General features: G+C 37.4%; 1 long non-coding RNA gene and 1 pseudogene across 1 annotated transcript in view; both read right to left on the bottom strand.

Moving 5' to 3' along the window:
- Positions 1-19,150, bottom strand: part of LOC134760924 (uncharacterized) — a 99,082-nt gene that overhangs the window by 47,658 nt on the left and 32,274 nt on the right. The window lies entirely within an intron of this gene.
- Positions 1,951-3,512, bottom strand: LOC100451584 (serine/threonine-protein kinase B-raf-like; annotated as a pseudogene).

The raw sequence follows: 19,150 nt of genomic DNA, 5'->3' as shown, positions 1-19,150 counted from the left end.
ATACTTTGGAGGCATGTTTTACTGGCTACAGAATGGGACAATGAGTTTCCGGGCAGCTCTACAGAGCTTAGCCATGTCCCACTGCAAAGGAGACTAGCAAAGAAAGAAAGGAAAGGCATCAGATGCAGATAATGGGAGCCTAGGCAGGATGGCACTGAGAAGAAAAAGAGAGTGAAAAATGGAAGGAAGATAACAGTGAGGCAGGTATGCTGGGAAATTATAGAAAGACCTCTATCAATAAACCTTGTGCCTCAAAATGGCCAAACTTTCAGAGTATTCCACAGACAAAGTCAAGTTTTTTAAAACTCTTGTTAGTTACATGCTTGCTAGTCTTCTATTTTGAATGAGTAAAACCCTATCTAACAATTGCTAATAATCATATCTTTAGTGCCACCGAAGGCTTTAAAAATAATATGCTTTGATATTTTCCAATAGTTACATTTCTTTATTCTTTTCTTAGTCTCATTTTTTAAAATATGAGAAATACTCCTTTTCATTTTCTTAACTAAACTGAAAGTCATGAAACAATTCTGAAATAATAATGGCATTACTTATCTTAAGCTACCCAAATGAGGGGCCAACGGTTTGCCATAATTATTATTGAGTGATTTTCCTGGATGACATCTAACTATTCAAGTAAAGATAATGTTTCAAAAATTTATTTTTGGGTACTTAAAAACTAAATTATCATTAATTTAAAGTCTTCTCAATTTTATTCTTTATTGACTTCAAAGAAGCATTTATACAGATGTGTATTCACTGGAAGAATCTTGAACTATTGGCTACATTTAAAAATCATGACAAAACCAAATTGAGTAAGTGAAGATAGAGTTAAGAGGCTGACAATTAAGTAGAGAGATGGCCAAATCTTTGATAGGACCACCTGCTGTTGCTGTCTACTTTTGATTTCCTGAATCACAGTAAGAATACACTGACCATCACATTAGAGTCATTTTCTACACAACAAAGTATAAGTATTAGAGAATGCTAACAAATACTTCATACTATGGAATGCAAAAAGGAGAATAGCATTCATTCATCATAAGTAGAATCTTGCTGGGCAAAGAATATAAGGAGGACAGAAATTTCATGAGACAATGATAAGGTGATTGCTAAAATATGCATAATAACAGGTAAGAAAAATCTAATAAGCAACTTTAAAATATCTATTACCTGGTGTTTGGAAACCAGAGTTATCTCAAAGAAAAACACACCTAAAAGTTCTCACAGAATTCTGTGAAGATTTTTTGCAGGGGAGGAAGTGGGTGTGAAGGGGGCAATACATTTGCAATGAAATTTGACTTCTACATAAGCAAGACATCCTTAATATATTTTTTTAAAAGTTATTTAAAAGGAATTCCAATTTATAACATTTTCCCACTAAAAATCCAAAGTTAAGACATTTTACTCATGTCAAGTATGCTGCTCCTCCGCAATATTTTTGGTCACCTGCACTCACAATTTATAAAAAGAAATTTAGTTCATTGCTTCAAGGAAATAAGGGATATCCACATTTTCCAAATTGTTGTAAAAAGAAATCATTATAGAAAAAGTATTAAGGGCTGGGCGCGGTGGCTCATGCCTGTAATCTCAGCACTTGGGGAGGCCGAAGCAGGCAGATCACAAGATCAGAAGATGGAGACCATCCTGGCTAACATGGTGAAACCTCATCTCTACTAAAAATACAAAAACAAAATTAGCCGGGCGTGGTGGTGGGCGCCTGTCGTCCCAGCTATTCTGGAGGCTGCGGCGGGAAAATGGCACGAACCCAGGAGGCGGAGCTTGCAGTGAGCCGAGATCGCACCACTGCACCCTAGCCTGGGCAACAGAGCAAGATTCTGTCTCAAAAAAAAAAAAAAAAAGAAAGAAAGAAAGAAAAAGTATTAAGAATAAAAATAGAATTATTAAATTCTAGTGACTTCCTAAATTAGATCTATTCAGTTTGCCTTATCTAACCCAGGTTAACCTACTGCCAACTTCCCACCTGCAAACATAGGCACAGGTATGGTCTTCTTCTGGAGTCCCTAGTGGACATGTGATAGCTAATGACAAAAGCTGCATGAGAAAACTGAAGTTTAATACATAAAATAACCAAGTGAATGAAACAAACCCGGAACAGAAAGTAAAGCCTCTAGAAGAGGCACTGCCAATTTTTAGCAACGTCTATGTATTTTAATCCTTGGATGTTAAAAATCCAATGTTAAGTATAAATATTAGTTTGGGGAAAAATTATATCTAGTCTTTAACTACACAAGTTTTCTTTGGTTCACCTTTAAAAAAAGAATATTTTATTCAATTTAACATATAAGCAAACATATGTTCATTTATTTTCCCTTTGTTTCTACTCTCCTGCACTCTCTCACTTGTTTCAGTAGACAAGAAATGAACCATATCCCCCTGCCTGGATGGGTGTTTTTGGAGAAGAACAAGCATATAGACTAAAATCCTCTGTTTGGAAACCAGCCCAATTTAAGGAGGGTTCTGATGCACTGCGGTGAAGTTTTGGCAATGAGCGGGCCAGCAGCTTAATAGAGGCGAGAATTTGGGGAAAGAGTGGTCTCTCATCTCTGTTCTTTTTGAGGCACTCTGCCATTAATCTCTTCATGGCTTTTGGACAGTTACTCCATACCTTACTGAGATCTGGAGATAGGTATCCTTGTCCCACCATAAAAATTTTCTGGTCCTTGTTGTTGATGTTTGTATAAGGTAACTGTCCAGTCATCAATTCATGCAGAACAATCCCAAATGCACATACATCTGACTGAAAGCTGTATGAATTTTTACCTTGCATTCTGATGACTTCTGGTGCCATACACAAAAAAGATCCAGACAACTGTTCAAACTGATGGGACCCACTCCATCAAGATTTCACTGTGGCTAGACCAAAATCACCTATTTTCACTGTGAGGTCTTCATGAAGAACTATATTATTATTCTTGAGGTCTCTGTGGATGATTGACTTGGCGTGTCAGTAATCCATGCCCTGTGCAGTCTGTTGTGCAATATCTATAAGTTTGATCATCTCAGATTTGGTCTCAATTATATGGAGATGGTAATACAAGCTGGAGCCCTCACACCACTGGGTAACAATAGCCAGTTGTGGCTTTGTGGAATAGCCCATGAAGAGTAGGATATTCACGTGTTATGTTTTCCTGAGTACTCCTCCTTCATTTTTGAAGGCTTGTAACTGCTGAGATGTAGGTGCTGCCACATTCAACATTTTCACTGCCACATCACCATGCCACTTTCCCTTGTAGACTGTTCCAAATGATCCAGATCCAATTCTTTGTCCCACTGTAATCTGCCCATCAGGAATCTCCCAATCATCATTCCAGTCCTGTCTACCAAGTGTTTTCATTTGATAAATGTGATTGCAACAGAGAGATATTAGGTTCTTCATTTTTTAGGGCTGGGGCTATAGAGAGAAATAAATAGCAAAGAGTCTTAGAAGCAAATACTTCCCCAAATCTCCCAGAATAGGCTATCCAGCTGTACTACCTACCTCCATTTTCCCAGAACTGGTAGAGCTTCAGGAGAACATGGCTTGAAACATGCCCCTAAATAGTAGGTTTTAAGGGCCTATACTACATTTAAATCATTCTATGATAAGTATTTGAGACATTTACAATTATAGAAGTTAGAAAAATTGGGTTTAAGTGGATAAAGTGCCAGAGCAGGAAGTCAATGGAATGTAATGGTTAAGGATGTGGATACTGACAGACTATGGCTGATATTCCTAACATACAAAGAACTCTTAAAAATTGAATGAATAAAACCAAAAACCCAATAGAAAAATAGGGAAAATACATAAACAGACAATTCACACAAAAGATATAAAAACTATCCTCAAACATATGAAAAGATGTTCAAATTCAGAATTAGAGAAATGCAAAGTAAAAATACACTGAGACACAATTTCTCACCTATCAGACTGGCAAAAAAAAATGACAACATATTCTGTTGGTGAAGCTGCGAGGAAACAGGCACTCTCATACATTCATGGTGAGAAAGCAAACTGCTACAACACTTCTGGTGGCAAATCTGCAATACCTAATAAATCTACACATGTCCTTACTTTTTTTAAAAAAAGTAACACCTTTATTGAAATAAAATTTACCTACTATACAATTCACCCATTTAAAGTGAATACACCCATACAATTTAATGATTTTTCATAAATTCACAGTTGTGTAACCATCACCACAATCAGTTTTACATCATTTTCATCACCTCTAAAATAAATTGCATTCACAGTAGCAGTCGCTCCTCATTTCCCCTCACAACTCTCCCCACCCCTATCACTGGGGTGGGGAGAGCAACCACTAATACCTACTTTCTGTCTCTAAATAGCAGAGAGGCATATGGGAAGATATAAGACTGAACATTCACAGCAATCATGGGGAGAATACTAGACTTGCACAGGTTATAAAATTGAGGACTCAAGCTATATTTACCTAAATTCCCAGGGAAAGGGAAGTTCTAAGTCACATCTCTTTAAAAGTGAATGACACTCTTGATTTTAGACCAGGTACATCACTCTCCCTTCTAGGTCAACCTCGAGAAATTTGATTTTAAGAATAAAAGAGAAGCTCTTGAATTATGCCTTGTTGAGCCGTGGCATCCACATGATTCCAGAAAGAATATCAGAAGTTCTATACCAAGAAGCCCTCCAGATAATCAAGGAAGTTTAGCAGCTCTGGAGTTGCTAGATATTACTGATAGCTCTTTATCATCCTTTCATAATGACTACTCCATTAAATTACTTTTCCAGAAAAGGAAAGAGTTATACAGAAAATAGTTTTGCACTCCAGGAGCTAAAAACTATTTCTCTCATAATATTGGCCTACAAATATCCAACCATTTACCCTGGCAAATTATTTCTGTGTTACTAATTTTTAAAAAAAGGTTGGTCATGGCTAAAGGCAGCTACCCAATGTGAGAAAAGGAAGTTGATGATCAAGGCCATTATTGAGACATGGATATACCACATTGAAAAATCCGAAAATTTCATGGAGGTCTAATGTAGCTATCACAACTTACAGCATCAGAGGCCAGAAAAACTCAGTCTATACCAAGTGAGGTAGACTTTCTTTTATAGATAACTTTCCCTTTTCCTATTATCCTAAAGTTAAAACAGGCCCCAAATCTTAGGAGGTAGCAGAGGAATACAATTCTGAAAGATTATCTGGCCTGAGAACATTCTGATTATCAATTTCAGCTATAGCACAGTAGATAAATGGTGAGGAATAAAGATTTAATTTAGCAGGCCTGAGACTGCTATTCTTAGAAGGGCCTAGTTACAAGGTTGGCCCTTAGCTGACATCTTCAACCTTGGTTCTGGAGTATTCTCAGTCAACAGATAACTTATTAGGGAGGCACACTGTAGATTATATGTGCAAGCTATGTGATTTTTGCTGAACACCTACCTTCCTGCTGGGAATCCAGCATTTTGGCATGTGCCAGGCAGGGAGTGCTTGTGTGATTAGTCCCCAGTAAAAATCTTGGGTCCTGAGTCTCTAGTGGGCTTCCATGGTAGAAATCATTTCACACATGTTGCTGCATTTTCATTGCTGGGCTAAACGTGCACTCTGTGTCACCCCTCTTAGAGAAGGAGAGCGTACAAGGCTTGCACAGGGATTTCTCCAGACTTCACCTGTGTCTCTTTCCTTTATAATCTAGTTGTGTATCCTTATTGCATCACTAAAATAACTCTTAACCGTCCATAAAACTATGTGCAGGCAAGATGATGGAATAGAAAGCTCCAGCAATCATCCCCATCACAAGGACACCAAGTTAACAACTATCTACACAGAAGAAAAAAAATACCTTCATAAGAACCAAAAATCAGGTGAGCACTCATAGTACCCGGATTTAACTTCATATTGTTGAAAGAGTCACTGAAGAGACAAAAGTCCTGAATTGCTGATGCCACCCCTCCTCCACTCTGGCAGCCACAGAGTGGTGCAGAGAGCTTCTCTAGGCACTGGGGGATAAAGAACACAGCAGTTATTACCCAGTGAACTCAGTGATGTCCAGTTAGAGCAGAAAGGAAAACCAGACCAAACTCAGCTGATGCCCACTTACGAAGGGAGCATTTAAACCAGACCTTGCCAGAGGAAAATTATCAATTCTAGAAGTCCAAACTTGAGTGCCTGCAAACCTCACCACTAAAGACAATAGCATCCTGTGTCCCCAAGTAAACTTGAAAAGCAGTCTAGGACATAAGAACTGCAACTCTTAGGTGAGTTATAGTGCTAAATTAGACCTGGAGACAGTGAACTGAGTGAGTACATGACATACTAAGACATCAGCTGGGGCAGCCAAGGGAATATTGCCATCACCCCTCCACAACCTCAGGCTGCACAGCTCATGGCTTCAAAAGAGACTCCTTCCTTCCACTTGAGGAGAAGAGAGAGAAGAGAGGGGAGAACTTTATCTTACATCTAAGACACCAGGTAAGCCACAGCAGGATAGGACACTGGTCAGAGTCCTAAGGGCCCCATTCTAGGCCCTAGATCCCAGACAACATTTCTAGACACACCCTGGGCCAGAAGAGAACCTGCTGCCTTGAAAGAAAGGACCCAGTCCTGACAGCATTTATCACATGCCAACTGAAGAGCCCTTCGACCTTAAATAATGAGCAGTGATACCCGCCTTGGGTGAGTGGCTGAGACTTGTTGGCTTCAGGTGAGACTCACAGCACATGACCAGCTGTGGTGGCTACAGGGCAAAACTCCATCTGCTTGAGAAAAGCAGAGAAAAAAGGAAAGGGGACTTTGTCTTTCACATTAGGTACCAGCATGGCCACAGTAGGGTAGAGCAATTCCAGGACTTGAATCTTGGACAGCATTTCTGGACCTGCCCTGGGCCAAAGGAGAGAATATTGTCCTGAAGGGTGAGTCCCAGGCCAGGGAGCATTCATAACAAGCTGACTTAAGAGACTCTGGGCGTTAAGGGAATATAAGCAATAATCTGGCAGTACTCTTTGTGGGCTGGGGTGGTAGTAGCTAAGAAATAAGGTTCCTTTGCCTTTGAAAAGGGGAGGGAAGAGTTTTAAAAAAATGTGTTTTGTGGTTTGACTGCCAGCGCAGTCACAAAGCAATAGAACACTTGGTAGACTTCAAAGGAATTTGACTCTAGTCCATGAATTCCAAACAGCACTTCTGGACCCACCAGGGAATTGGGGGACCTTGCCTCCCTGAAAGGAAGGACACAGTCCAGGCTGGCTTTGCCACTTGATGATTGTAGAGCCCCAGGACCTTGAGTGAACACAGGAAGTAGCCAGGGAGTGGTCACAGCAGGCCTTAGGCTAGATCCAGCACTGGGCTGGCTTCAGGTCTGTCCCAGCATAGCCATAGTGGTGGTGGCCACAGGGTTGCTTGTGCCACCCATTCCCAGCTTTAGGTGGCTTAGAAAGAGAGATTCTTTTTTGGAAGAAAGTAAGGGAAGAGAACAAGTCTGCCTGGTAATTCAGAGAATTCTTCCCCATCTTGTCCAAGACCATGAAGAGGATACCTCTATAAGTGTGTGAAAACCACAACATTACTATATTTGGGGTGTCCCCTAGAGCAGAAGCAGCTTAGATCATGCCACCCAAGTCCTTTCAAATACCTAGAAAACCTTCCCAAGAAGGGTGGCTACAAATAAGCCTGGAGTGAAGACTATAATAAATACCTAACCTTTCAATGCCAAGCCTGGAGTGAAGACTATAATAAATACCTAACCTTTCAATGCCCAGACAAAAAAGAACACCTACTAGCATCAATATCAACCAGGAAAATATGACTTTATCAAATGAACTAAATAAGAGACCAGGATGAATCCTGGAGAAACAGAGATATGTGACTTTTCAGACAAAGAATTCAAAATAGCTGTGTTGAGAAAAATCAAATAAAAAAGCATTCCTACAGGACTTAGATAATAACCTCAAAAGGACAAACTAAGAGTTATTGCCCTTAAAGAGGAAGTAGAGAAAAAGACAGGAATAGAAAGTTTATTCAAAGGCATAACAGAGAATTTTCCAAACCCAGAGAAAGACATCAATATCTAAGTAAAAGAAGGTTGAAGAACACCAAGCAGATTTAACCCAAAGAAAACTACCTCAAGACATTTAATAATCAAACCCCCAAAGGTCAAGGATAAAGAAAGGATCCTAAAAGCAGAAAGAGAAAAGAAACAAATAACATACAATGGGGCTCCAAAACATCTGGCAGCAGACTTTTCAGTGGAAACCTTATAGGCCAGGACAGAGTAGCATGACATATTTAAAGTGCTGAAGGAAAAAAAAAACTTTTACCCTAGAAAGGTATATCCAGAAAAAATATCCTTCAAACATAAAGGAGAAATAAAGACTTTCCCAGACAAACAAAAGCTGAGGAATTTCATCAATACCAGACCTGTCCTATAAGAAACGTTAAGAGAAGTATTTCAACCAGAAATAAAAGGACAATAATGAGCAATAATCATCTGAAAGTACAAAACTCACTGGTAGTAGTAAGTACACAGAAGAACACAGAATATTACAACACTGTAACTGTGGTGTGTAAACTACTCTTATCCTAAGTAGAAAGACTAAATAATGAACCAATCAAAAATAATGACTACAACAAATTTTCAAGACATAGCCAATACAATAAGATATAAATAGAAACAACACAATATTAAAAAGCGAAGGACGAAGTTCAATCATAAGGTTTCTGCTTGTTTTCTTTTGCTCATTTGTTTGTTTATGCTAACAGTGTTAAGTTATCAGGTTAAAATAATGGGTTACAAAATAGTATTTGCAAGCCTCATGGCAACCTCAAACCTAAAAACATACAATGGAGACATAAAACATAAAAAGCAAGAAACAAAATCATATCACCAGAGAAAATCCCCTTCACTAAAGGAAGACACGAAGGAAAGAAGGAAGGAAGAAAAGACCACAAAACTACTGGAAAACAAATAACAATATGGTGAGAGTAAGTTTTTACTTACCAATAGTAACATTGAATGAAAATGGACTAAATTATCGAATCAGAAAGACACAGACTAGCTAAATAAATAAAAAGACCCACTGATGTGCTGTCTACAAGAAACACACTTCACCTATAAACACACACATAGCCTGAACATAAAGGGAGAGGAAAAAGGTATTCTATGTCAATGGAAAAAAAAAAAAAAGTAGGAGTAGCTATACTTATGTCAGCCAAAACAGATTTCAAGACAAAAGCTATAAGAAGACACAAAGAAGGTCACTACATAATGATAAAGGGGTCAATTCAGCAAGAGGACATAACGATTATAAGTATATATGCACCCAACACTGGAACACTCAGATATATAAAGCAAATATTACTAGAGCTATAGAGAAAGATAAGATCTGGTACAATAATAGCTGAAGACTTCACCACCCCACTTTCAGCACTGGACAAAGCTTCCAGACAGAAAAATCAACAAAGAAATATCAGACTTCATCTGTACTATAGACCAAATGGTTCTAATAGATAATTACAGAACATTTCATCCAATAACTACAGAATACACATTCTTTTCCTCAGCACATGGATCATTCTCAAGGACAGACCATATGTTAAGTCACAAGTCATAACACATTCAAAAACATTGAAATAATATCAAGTAGCTTCTCTGAAGACAGTGGAATAAAACCAGAAATAAATAACAAGAGGAATTTTGGAAATGATACAAATACATGGAAATTAAACAATATGCTCCTAAATGACAAGTGGGCCAATGAAGAAATTAATAAAAAAAATGAAAAATTTCTTGAAACAAATAATAATGGAAACACAACACACCAAAACCTATGGGACACAGCAAAAGCAGTACTCAGAGGGAAATTTACAGCTATAAGTGCCTACATCAAAACAGAGAAAAAACTTCAAACAAAAAATTTAATGATGTGTCTTAAAGAACTAGAAAAGAAAGCAAACCAAACTCAAAACTAATATAAAAAAAGGAAATAAGAAAGATCAGAGCAGAAATAAATGAAATTGAAATAAAGAAAACAATACAAAAGGTCAATGAAACAAAAAGTGGCTGTTTTTGAAAAGTTAAAATTGACAAAGTTTTACCTAGACTAAGAAAAAAAGAGAGGAATTAAAGTAAATTAAATCACAAATTAAAAAGGAGACATTACAACTGATACTGCAGAAATTAAAAAGATTGTTAGAGATTCAAAAGATTGTTAGTGGTTACTAGGAGTAACTATATGCCAATAAATTGGAAAATCTAGAAGAAATAGACAAATTCCTAGATACATACAAGCTACCAAATGTTTTTACCAAATGTTTAAAGAAGAACTAATACTAATTCTACTCAAACTATTCCAGAAGACAGAGGAGGAGGAAATACATCCAAACTCATTCTATAAGGCCAGTAGTACGATGATACCCAAACCAGACAAAGACATTAAAAAAAAAAACTACCAGACAATATCTCTAATAAATATTGATGCAAAAATCCTCAAAAAAATACTATCAAACTGAATTCAACAATACAGTAGAAAGATCATTCCTCCTGACCAAGTTAGATTTATCCCTAGGATGTAAGGATGGTTCAATACACACAAGTGAATCAATATGGTATATCATATCAACATAATAAAGGATAAAAATTATATGAGCACTTCAATTTATGCTGAAAAAGTTGATAAAATTCAACATCGCCTCAGGATAAAAATGCTTAAAAATCTGTGTATAGAAGGAGCAGCACACCTAAACACAATAAAAGCCACATATGACAGACACACAGCTAGTATCATACTGATCCTAGCTAGAACAATTAGACAAAAGAAAGATATAAAGAGCATCCACATTAGAAAGAAAGAAGTCAAATTATCCTTGTTTGCTGATGGTATAATCTTATATTTGGAAAATCCTAAGACTCCACAGGAAAACTGTTATAACTGATAAACAAATTCAGTAAAGTTTCAGGATACAAATCAACATACCAAAATCAGTAGCATTTCTATATGCCAACAGTGAACAATCTGAAAAAGAAATTTAAAAAGTAATCCCATTTACAATAGCTACACATGAAATTAAATACTCAGAAATTAACTCAACCAAAGAAGTGTAAGATTACTATAATGATAACTATAAAACACTGATGAAGGAAATTAAAGAGGACACAAAAATATTGAAAGATATTCAATGTTCATGTATTGGAAAAATAGTATTTTTTAAACGTTCATACTACCCAAAGCAATCTACAGATTCAGTGCAATCCTTATCAAACTACCAATGACATTCTTCACAGCAATAGAAAAAAAATTCTAAAACTTATATGGAATAACAAAAGACCCAGAATAACCAAAGCTATCCAAAGAAAAATGAACAAAATCGGAGGAATCACATTATCTGACTCAAATTATGCTACATAACTATAGTAACCCAAATAGCATGGTACTGGCATAAAAACAGACATGTAGACAAATGGAACAGAATACAGAACCCAGGCACACATCCACCCACCCATCGTTGAAGTCATTTTTGACAAAGTTACCAAGAACATACACTGGGGGAAAGACAATCTTTTTGATAAATGGTGCTGGGAAAACTGGATACCCATATGACAAAAAATAAAACTAGGCCCCTATCTCCTGCCATATACAAAAATCAAATCAAAATGGATTAAATACTTAAATCTCAGATCTCAAACTATGAAGCTACTACAAGAACACATTGAAGAAGATCTCTAGGACATTGGTCTGGGCAAAGTCTTCTTGAGCAATACCCCACAAGCACAGGCAACCAAGGCAAACATGGACAAAAGCTTCTTCACAGTAAAGGATACGATCAACAGAGTGAATAGACAACCCACAGAATGGGAGAAAATATTTGCAAACTACCCATCTGACAAGGGATTTATAACCAGAATATATAAGGAGCTCAAACAAATCTACAGGAAAAAATCTAATAATCCCATCAAAAAATGGGCAAAATATTTGGATAGACCTTTCTCAAAAGAAGACATACAAATAGCAAGTAGGCATATGAAAAGGTACTGGACATCACTGATCATTAGAGCAATACAAATCAAAACTATAATGTGATACCCTCACTTCCCAGTTAAAATGAATTATATCTAAAGACAGGCAATAACAAATGCTGGTGAGGATGTGGGGAAAAAGAAAGCCTCATATAGTGTTGGTGAGAATGTAAATCAGCACAATCACTATGGAGAACAGTTTGGAGGTTCCTCAGAAAACTAAAAATTGAGCTACCATAAAATCCAGCAATCCTACTGCTGGGTTATTGCGGGATCTGGCCAGCAGCCCGCAATGCAATGGGGCTCTTTCTTTGTTCCCAGATGGATCGGCAGGTCAAGAAATAATAGACACACACAAGATAGTGAAAGCTGGGTCCAGGGGGGTCACCGCCTTCTGGTCCCACGATGCCACCAATGTACTGGATATACCAGCATTTATTATTAAGCTTAGTGAGGGCGGGGGTAGGTTAGTGAGGGATTTAGGGTCATTTGATTATGATGTGAGATGGTCACATGGGGATGAAGTAATTCTCTAACATAACATCTGTATGCAGAAGTACAGTATGCAGAGATAATAATTTACAATATAGTGTGCTTATCAGTAATTTCTAACACAGCCTTAAAACTGAAACACAGTCTTTCCATAACCTATGATTAGCAAGATATTAATCAGCAGTAACAGCTGCAGCAAAAGCTAGTTACAAACAATCCATAGAAACAGGACGTGAAGCTAGACAACTGGTTAGACCAGAAATTCTCAGAAGGGAGTATGCCTTAACCCTAAAGAGGCCTAGAAGAGCCGTGGCAAGATGAGGGCATTTATAGCCCTACCTTATCCATATGAAAGGGCACCCCTCATGTGTCCATTTATAGGCTCTCCACAAGGGTCGCATTCCATTCCCAGAGCTATGAACATCTGCTTTTCTGGGATAGGAATCTTGGTGATATGAAACCTCCCTGACTGCACGTCCATTCATAGGCTCTCTGCAGGAGGAAGCACATCACATGCTGTTGGCTCATTCTGGCAGTCCAACCTGGCATTGTCTTTACACAATCCTGCATGCAATTTTGTATTTACAATAATCAGGAGCATTTCATCTTTTATTCCATAGCAATAGTTTCAGGAGGTCTCCCTACACTGGGTATATACCCAAAGAAAGGAAATCAGTATATAAAAGAGATATCTGCACTTTTTGTTGCAGCACTTTTTACATTAGCTAAGACTTAGAAGCAACCCATGTGTCCACCATCAGATGAATGGATAGAGAACATTTGGTACATATACGCAACGGAGTACTATTCAGCCATAAAAAGAATGAGATCCAATCATTTGCAACATAGACAGAACTGGAGATTACTATGTAAAGTGAAATAAGCTAGGCACAGAAAGGCAAACATCACATGTTCTCACTTATTTGTGAGATCTAAAAATCAAATCAATTGAACTCATGGATATAAAGAATAGAAGGATGGTTACTAGAGGCTGGGAAGGGTATGGGGGGCTGAGGAGGAGGTGGGGATGGTTAAAGGGTACAAAAAATATACAATAAATAAGACCTACTATATTTAGCACAATATAAATCTTGTATATTTTTAAATAACTTAAAGAATGTAATTGGATTGTTTGTAATTCAAAGGACAAATGCTTGAGCAAATGGATAGCCCATTCTCCATGATGTGCTTGTTTCACATTGCATGCCTGTATCAAAACATCTCATGTACCATATACATGCATACATATATATGTGTGTATATATATATACATACTATGTACCCACAACTTTTTTTAAATAATAAAAAGATTTATAAAAGACTGTATGCAGAGCCCTGTGTGTCTTTCCAGCAAATCGCAAAACATGGGGATAATCTTGGAAACTTCTCACATAACATGCTTATTCAACTAATTACTAGCAGCTAGTCCCAATGTTCAAAGAGTGATCTATGTCATAAAAAGAGTAGCCTAAACTTCAGGTACGTGGTTCTTCTTCACTACCTTAAACAGCCACTACAGCCCATTCAAAACTCTTAACATGGCTAGTAAGTGAAAAAAAAAATCATTCATTCATGCAACAGATATTTATCAAGCACCTACTATATGCCAGGCATGGTTCTTTTAGACTGAGGACACAGAGTGTTTATATGGACAGGCACTGGAAGCCCAAATGTATTATTCTATCCTATCTTGACCACCAATTTCTCCATTAAATACCATTTCATTGTGCTTCAACATGGATCTTTCTCCTTCTTAAAGATATGATACCATATTGGAAGTGGTAGAATCCTCATTAAGATGATAGGTTTTATCCCCTTTCCCGAACTCCCATTCACAACTGGTATTGCCACTTTGTTTATCAAAGAAGTGTCCCATTTCCATGAACTTCATAAAACTTGAAAGTTGACCAAAGATCTCACTTAATATCCGGGTTCTAAAAAGCACTATCAAGAGACTTCTATAACACTGACCCACAATTTCCCCCATACTTAATATTAAGCAATACTACAACCCTGTCAGGCCCCATAGTACCCAGAAGGGATAAAAACCACCCAAGAAGATATACTACAAGACAGCTGAATAGCTCCATGGGAGATATAAATGTGTGGCATGCTGCCTTCTCCTTTTCAGACCTGTCTTCATTATCTAACATTGACAATAATATCTGTGGCTTTTGAAAAACCATGCCAGCCTTTCAAGTTCCAATTGCTTCCCACCCAAACTATGTTAATATTTATTCCACTACTCCCTGCTAGGTCCTACCTATCAATGCCATCCCATGCCTCTCCAACTGCCTAGGAAACTTCATATGGGAAATCAGAATACATAGTGAAATAAGTATTTGACTGCCATTGATACTAATCAGTTCCAATACTTAGCACAATTGGACAGATATCAGCTAGAAGAGCAGTTACAGGAGCTTTCCTGCTACCACAAAACATTTTAAAATATGTCAGAATTTTCCTTCAGGAAAATCTAGGAACAGTGTGCACCAACTCAGAAAAGGGTTATGTCTACCATTTTTCTGTTAATCTGACTGACCCACTTAAGTATCATACATAGGCTGACTCATAAACCTAAGCTACATATACTAACAGGCATTTTAGTAATCACCTCAGACCTCTCACATCACCTCTAAAAGCATATTCTCATTCTCTCATTCTTTCCCACTGCACCAACAACCCACTCCAGTTGCTGCTGCCATTGATTCCAAGTTGTCTGCATTTATTCTTGCTCTCATCTTTTAATCTCCCTGGTCCTGGATGACTGGCTTTGTCTCAGCTTCAAATTCCTGCCTCTAGCCTTCCTTGAGTTGGAGTAACCTTCAGTCAATCCCCCCTCCTCCTTAACCATCATTTTTCCTAGATTGTTTCTTTTTTTTTTTTTGAGACGGAGTCTTGCTCTGTCGCCCAGGCTGGAGTGCAGTGGCGTGATCTCGGCTAACTGCAAGCTCCGCCTCCCGGGTTCAAACCATTCTCCTGCCTCTCAGCCTCCCGAGTAGCTGGGACTACAGGCGCCCGCCACCACGCCCGGCTAATTTTTTTTTTTTGATTTTTAGTAGAGACGGGGTTTCATCATGTTAGCCAGGATGGTCTCGATTTCCAGACCTCGTGATCCGCCCCCCTCGGCCTCCCCCGCGCCTGGCTTTCCTACATTGTTTCAACTCATTTTGTTCTCTGGTTTGGTCACCCCAAGGTACCTTGGATGAAAACTCTCTGCTTCAAACTTGGGCCCACTGAGACTTCCACCTCCAGCCTCATCAATATCCATCCATTTTCTTACAAAGAATGGAAGAGGCTTTGACCATCTAGTCCTGATGTTTATAGTTGTGCTCTTTGGCATTTGAATCTTGTCTTCTTTCTAGACCAGGGTTGGCAAACTAACCATAAAAAATCTGATAGTAAAAAAAAAAAAAAAATAGGCTTTGGAAATCCAGCCTAACATGTAAAAATGTTGGAATCATCACTCTGTCCTAAGAACAAGTAAAAAGCAAAACTAACTGAAGTTAAAAAGAGTATAACTAATATTCTAAGAAAGCAGATAAAGTGGAATCATGTAAAATGCTCAATCAAAACCAGAAAATGTAGAAGAAAGTGAAAGGCAAAAATAGAAATATAAAACAGGGGCAACAAACACAAAACAGTAACAAATATGGTAAATATTAATCTGAATATATCAAAAATAACTTTGAATGCCAATAGTCTAAATATTCCAACTAAAAGATTAAAAAATTGTCAGATTAGATAAAAAAGCAAGACCCAACCTGTTTATTCTCTAAATAAATGCACTTTAAATATAAACACACAAATAGATTAAAAGTAAATGAATAGGGAATAATACACTACTCTCATACTAATCAAAGTAAAATGAAAGTAGCTATATTATTTCCCGACATAGCAGACTTCAAAGTATGGCATATTATCAGGGATAATAAAAGGCATTACATAATAATAAAACTGTCAATTCTCCAAGAAGATATAACAATCCTTAATGTGCATGTACCTAACAAAAATGTGTCCAAATATGTGAAGCAAAAACTGATAGAACTACAAAGAGAAATAGATGAATCTATTATTACAGTTGGAGATTTCAACATTCCTCTATCAATAATAGACAGAACCAGGAGTGATGTCAGTAAGGCGGCAGACTAGGAGGTGCCAGCCCTCATCCTCTAACAAAAACAATAATGTAAATATCCATAGACAAAAATATCTCTGGGAGTGCTCCTGAGTACAATAACAAATCTGTAGCAAACCAGTGGAACACAAAAACTAAGGATGGCCACATAGAAAAGGGCAGGAAGAATTTTATCCTTGTCCTCCTGTACCCCAGGCTAGCATAGCTCAGTACAAAGAGTAATCACCTCAACCATAAGGTCTCCCAGAGGGGAAATGAGAGCAAGAGAACCTCAGCAGCCCTTGCCACTACCAAGGACCTCTGCAGCATTCACTGCCAAGGACTCCTACAGTCTTTGCCAATGCAGACCCCACCATCCAGAGTTGCTTGGACTCTACACCACTGCATACTCCTAGAGCTGGAGCTGATGTGCACTCTTCTAGAGCCAGCAACACAACACCTGTCCCCAAGCCTTGGCTCCACCACATGCACCCACACCCACACCTCAGACCTGTTGCCTCTGTATACTCCTGCACCTGGTGCCCCTGCACACCCCCATAATTGATATCCCCTTGCAAACCCAGACCTGGTTCTAATCTGGCACTGATATGCACCCTACCCAACCAGTACCCTCATACCCACTTGCAGGAGAAAATCTTTCCCTATATAATCTAGTCTGTAAAGTCTTGAAGAAGTGACTTCTTCAAATGTACAGACCACAATGCAAGGCTACAAAGAATATGAAAAATCAGAAAAACATGATCCCCCGCCACCAAAGGAACATAATAAATTTCCGGTAAACAACTCAAAAGAAATGGAGATCTATGAAATGCCCAAAAATAGTTCCTAAAATACTCATTACAAATCCACAAAAGCCATAGAGTGGCTGAATGAATTTTAAAAAGTAAGATCCCGTGACATGCTATATATGAGATTCACCTTAGTCTTAAGGACACATATAATGAAAGCAAAGGGATAGGAATATATATTCCATGCAAATAGTAACTAAAAGAAAGTAGGGGTAGCTACACTTAATCAGACAAAATGGGCTTCAATTCAAAACACTTTTTGTCTAGAAACAAAAAGGTCACTATAAAATGATGAAGATCAACTTGACAGGAAGATATAGCAATTATAACTACAGCTGGCCTTGTCTCTCTATTAATCGAAAATATTCTTTAAAAATAAAAGAATAACAGCAACAAAAATGATAGAAATTAAAAATACAGTATATCTATTTATATAACACTTACATTGTATTAGATATTATAAGTAATGTAGAGATGATTTAAAGCACACAGGAGTTGTGCATAGATTATATACAAATACTATGCCATTTTATTTAAGGGATTTGAGCATCTGTGGATTTTGGTATCTGCAGGGGTCCTGGAACCAATGTCGTGTAGATAATGAGAGATGACTGTATATACACACCCAACACCAGGGCACCTAAATATATAAAGCAAATATTGACAGATTTGAAGGAGAAATAGCAATACAATAATAGTAGGATACTTTTATACCTCACTTGCTTTTTTATTACTATTATATTTAATTGAAAAATCATAATTATATACATTTATAGGGCAAAATGTGTTTGATATATGTATAAAATATGGAATGAGTATATTAAGCTAAGTAACGTATCCATAACCTTGCTTACTTATCCTTTTTGTGGTGAGACATTTCAAATTTACTCTCCTTACTTTAGTAATATTAAAATATACAATATTATTGACTATAGTCACCCTCCTGTGCAATAGATCTCAAAACTTATTCCTTCTATCTGAAACTTTGTATCCTTTGACCAACAACTCCTCATTCTCCCCCCCTTACTCCATTCTCCATCCCTGGAAGACTCTGGTAACCATCATTCTACTCTTTACTTCTATGATTTCAACTTTTTTAGATTACACATGTAAGTGAGATCCTGTGGTATCTGTCTTTCTGTGCCTGGCTTACTTCACTTAGCTTAATGTCCTTCAGGTTTATCCACATTGTCAAAAATGACAGCATTTCCTTCTTTTTAAAGGCTGAATAGTATTCCATTATGTATATATACCACATTTTCTTTAGCCATTCATTCGCTGATGGACATCTAGGTTTATTACTTATCATAGTTATTGTGCATAATGCTGCAATAAACATGGAAGTTCAAATATCCTCTCAAAATATTGATTAAAATTCCTTTAGATATATACTCAGAAGTGAAATGCTCAACTTTCAATAATAGTTAGAATATCCAGACAGAAAATTGATAAACACACAGCTGACTTGAACAAAACTGTAGACCATACGGACCTAACAGACATGTACAGAACTTTTCACCTAATAGCAAACAAACATTCTTCTCAAGTGCACACAAAACCTTCTCCAGGATAGATCATGTCAGGCCAAAATATAAATCTTAACAAATTTAAGAAAAATAAAATCATTCCAAGTATCTTTTCTGACCACAATGAAATAAAACTAGAAATCAGTAACAGGAAGAAAATAGAGAAATTCACAAATACGTGAAAACTAAACAACACACTCTTGAACAACCACTGG

The sequence above is a fragment of the Pongo abelii genome, chromosome X, assembly GCF_028885655.2.
Source record: "Pongo abelii isolate AG06213 chromosome X, NHGRI_mPonAbe1-v2.0_pri, whole genome shotgun sequence".
In the NCBI taxonomy this organism is placed as follows: domain Eukaryota; kingdom Metazoa; phylum Chordata; class Mammalia; order Primates; family Hominidae; genus Pongo; species Pongo abelii.
Note: the sequence above shows the minus strand (reverse complement) of the source record. Positions and strands in the feature narration are given on the sequence as shown.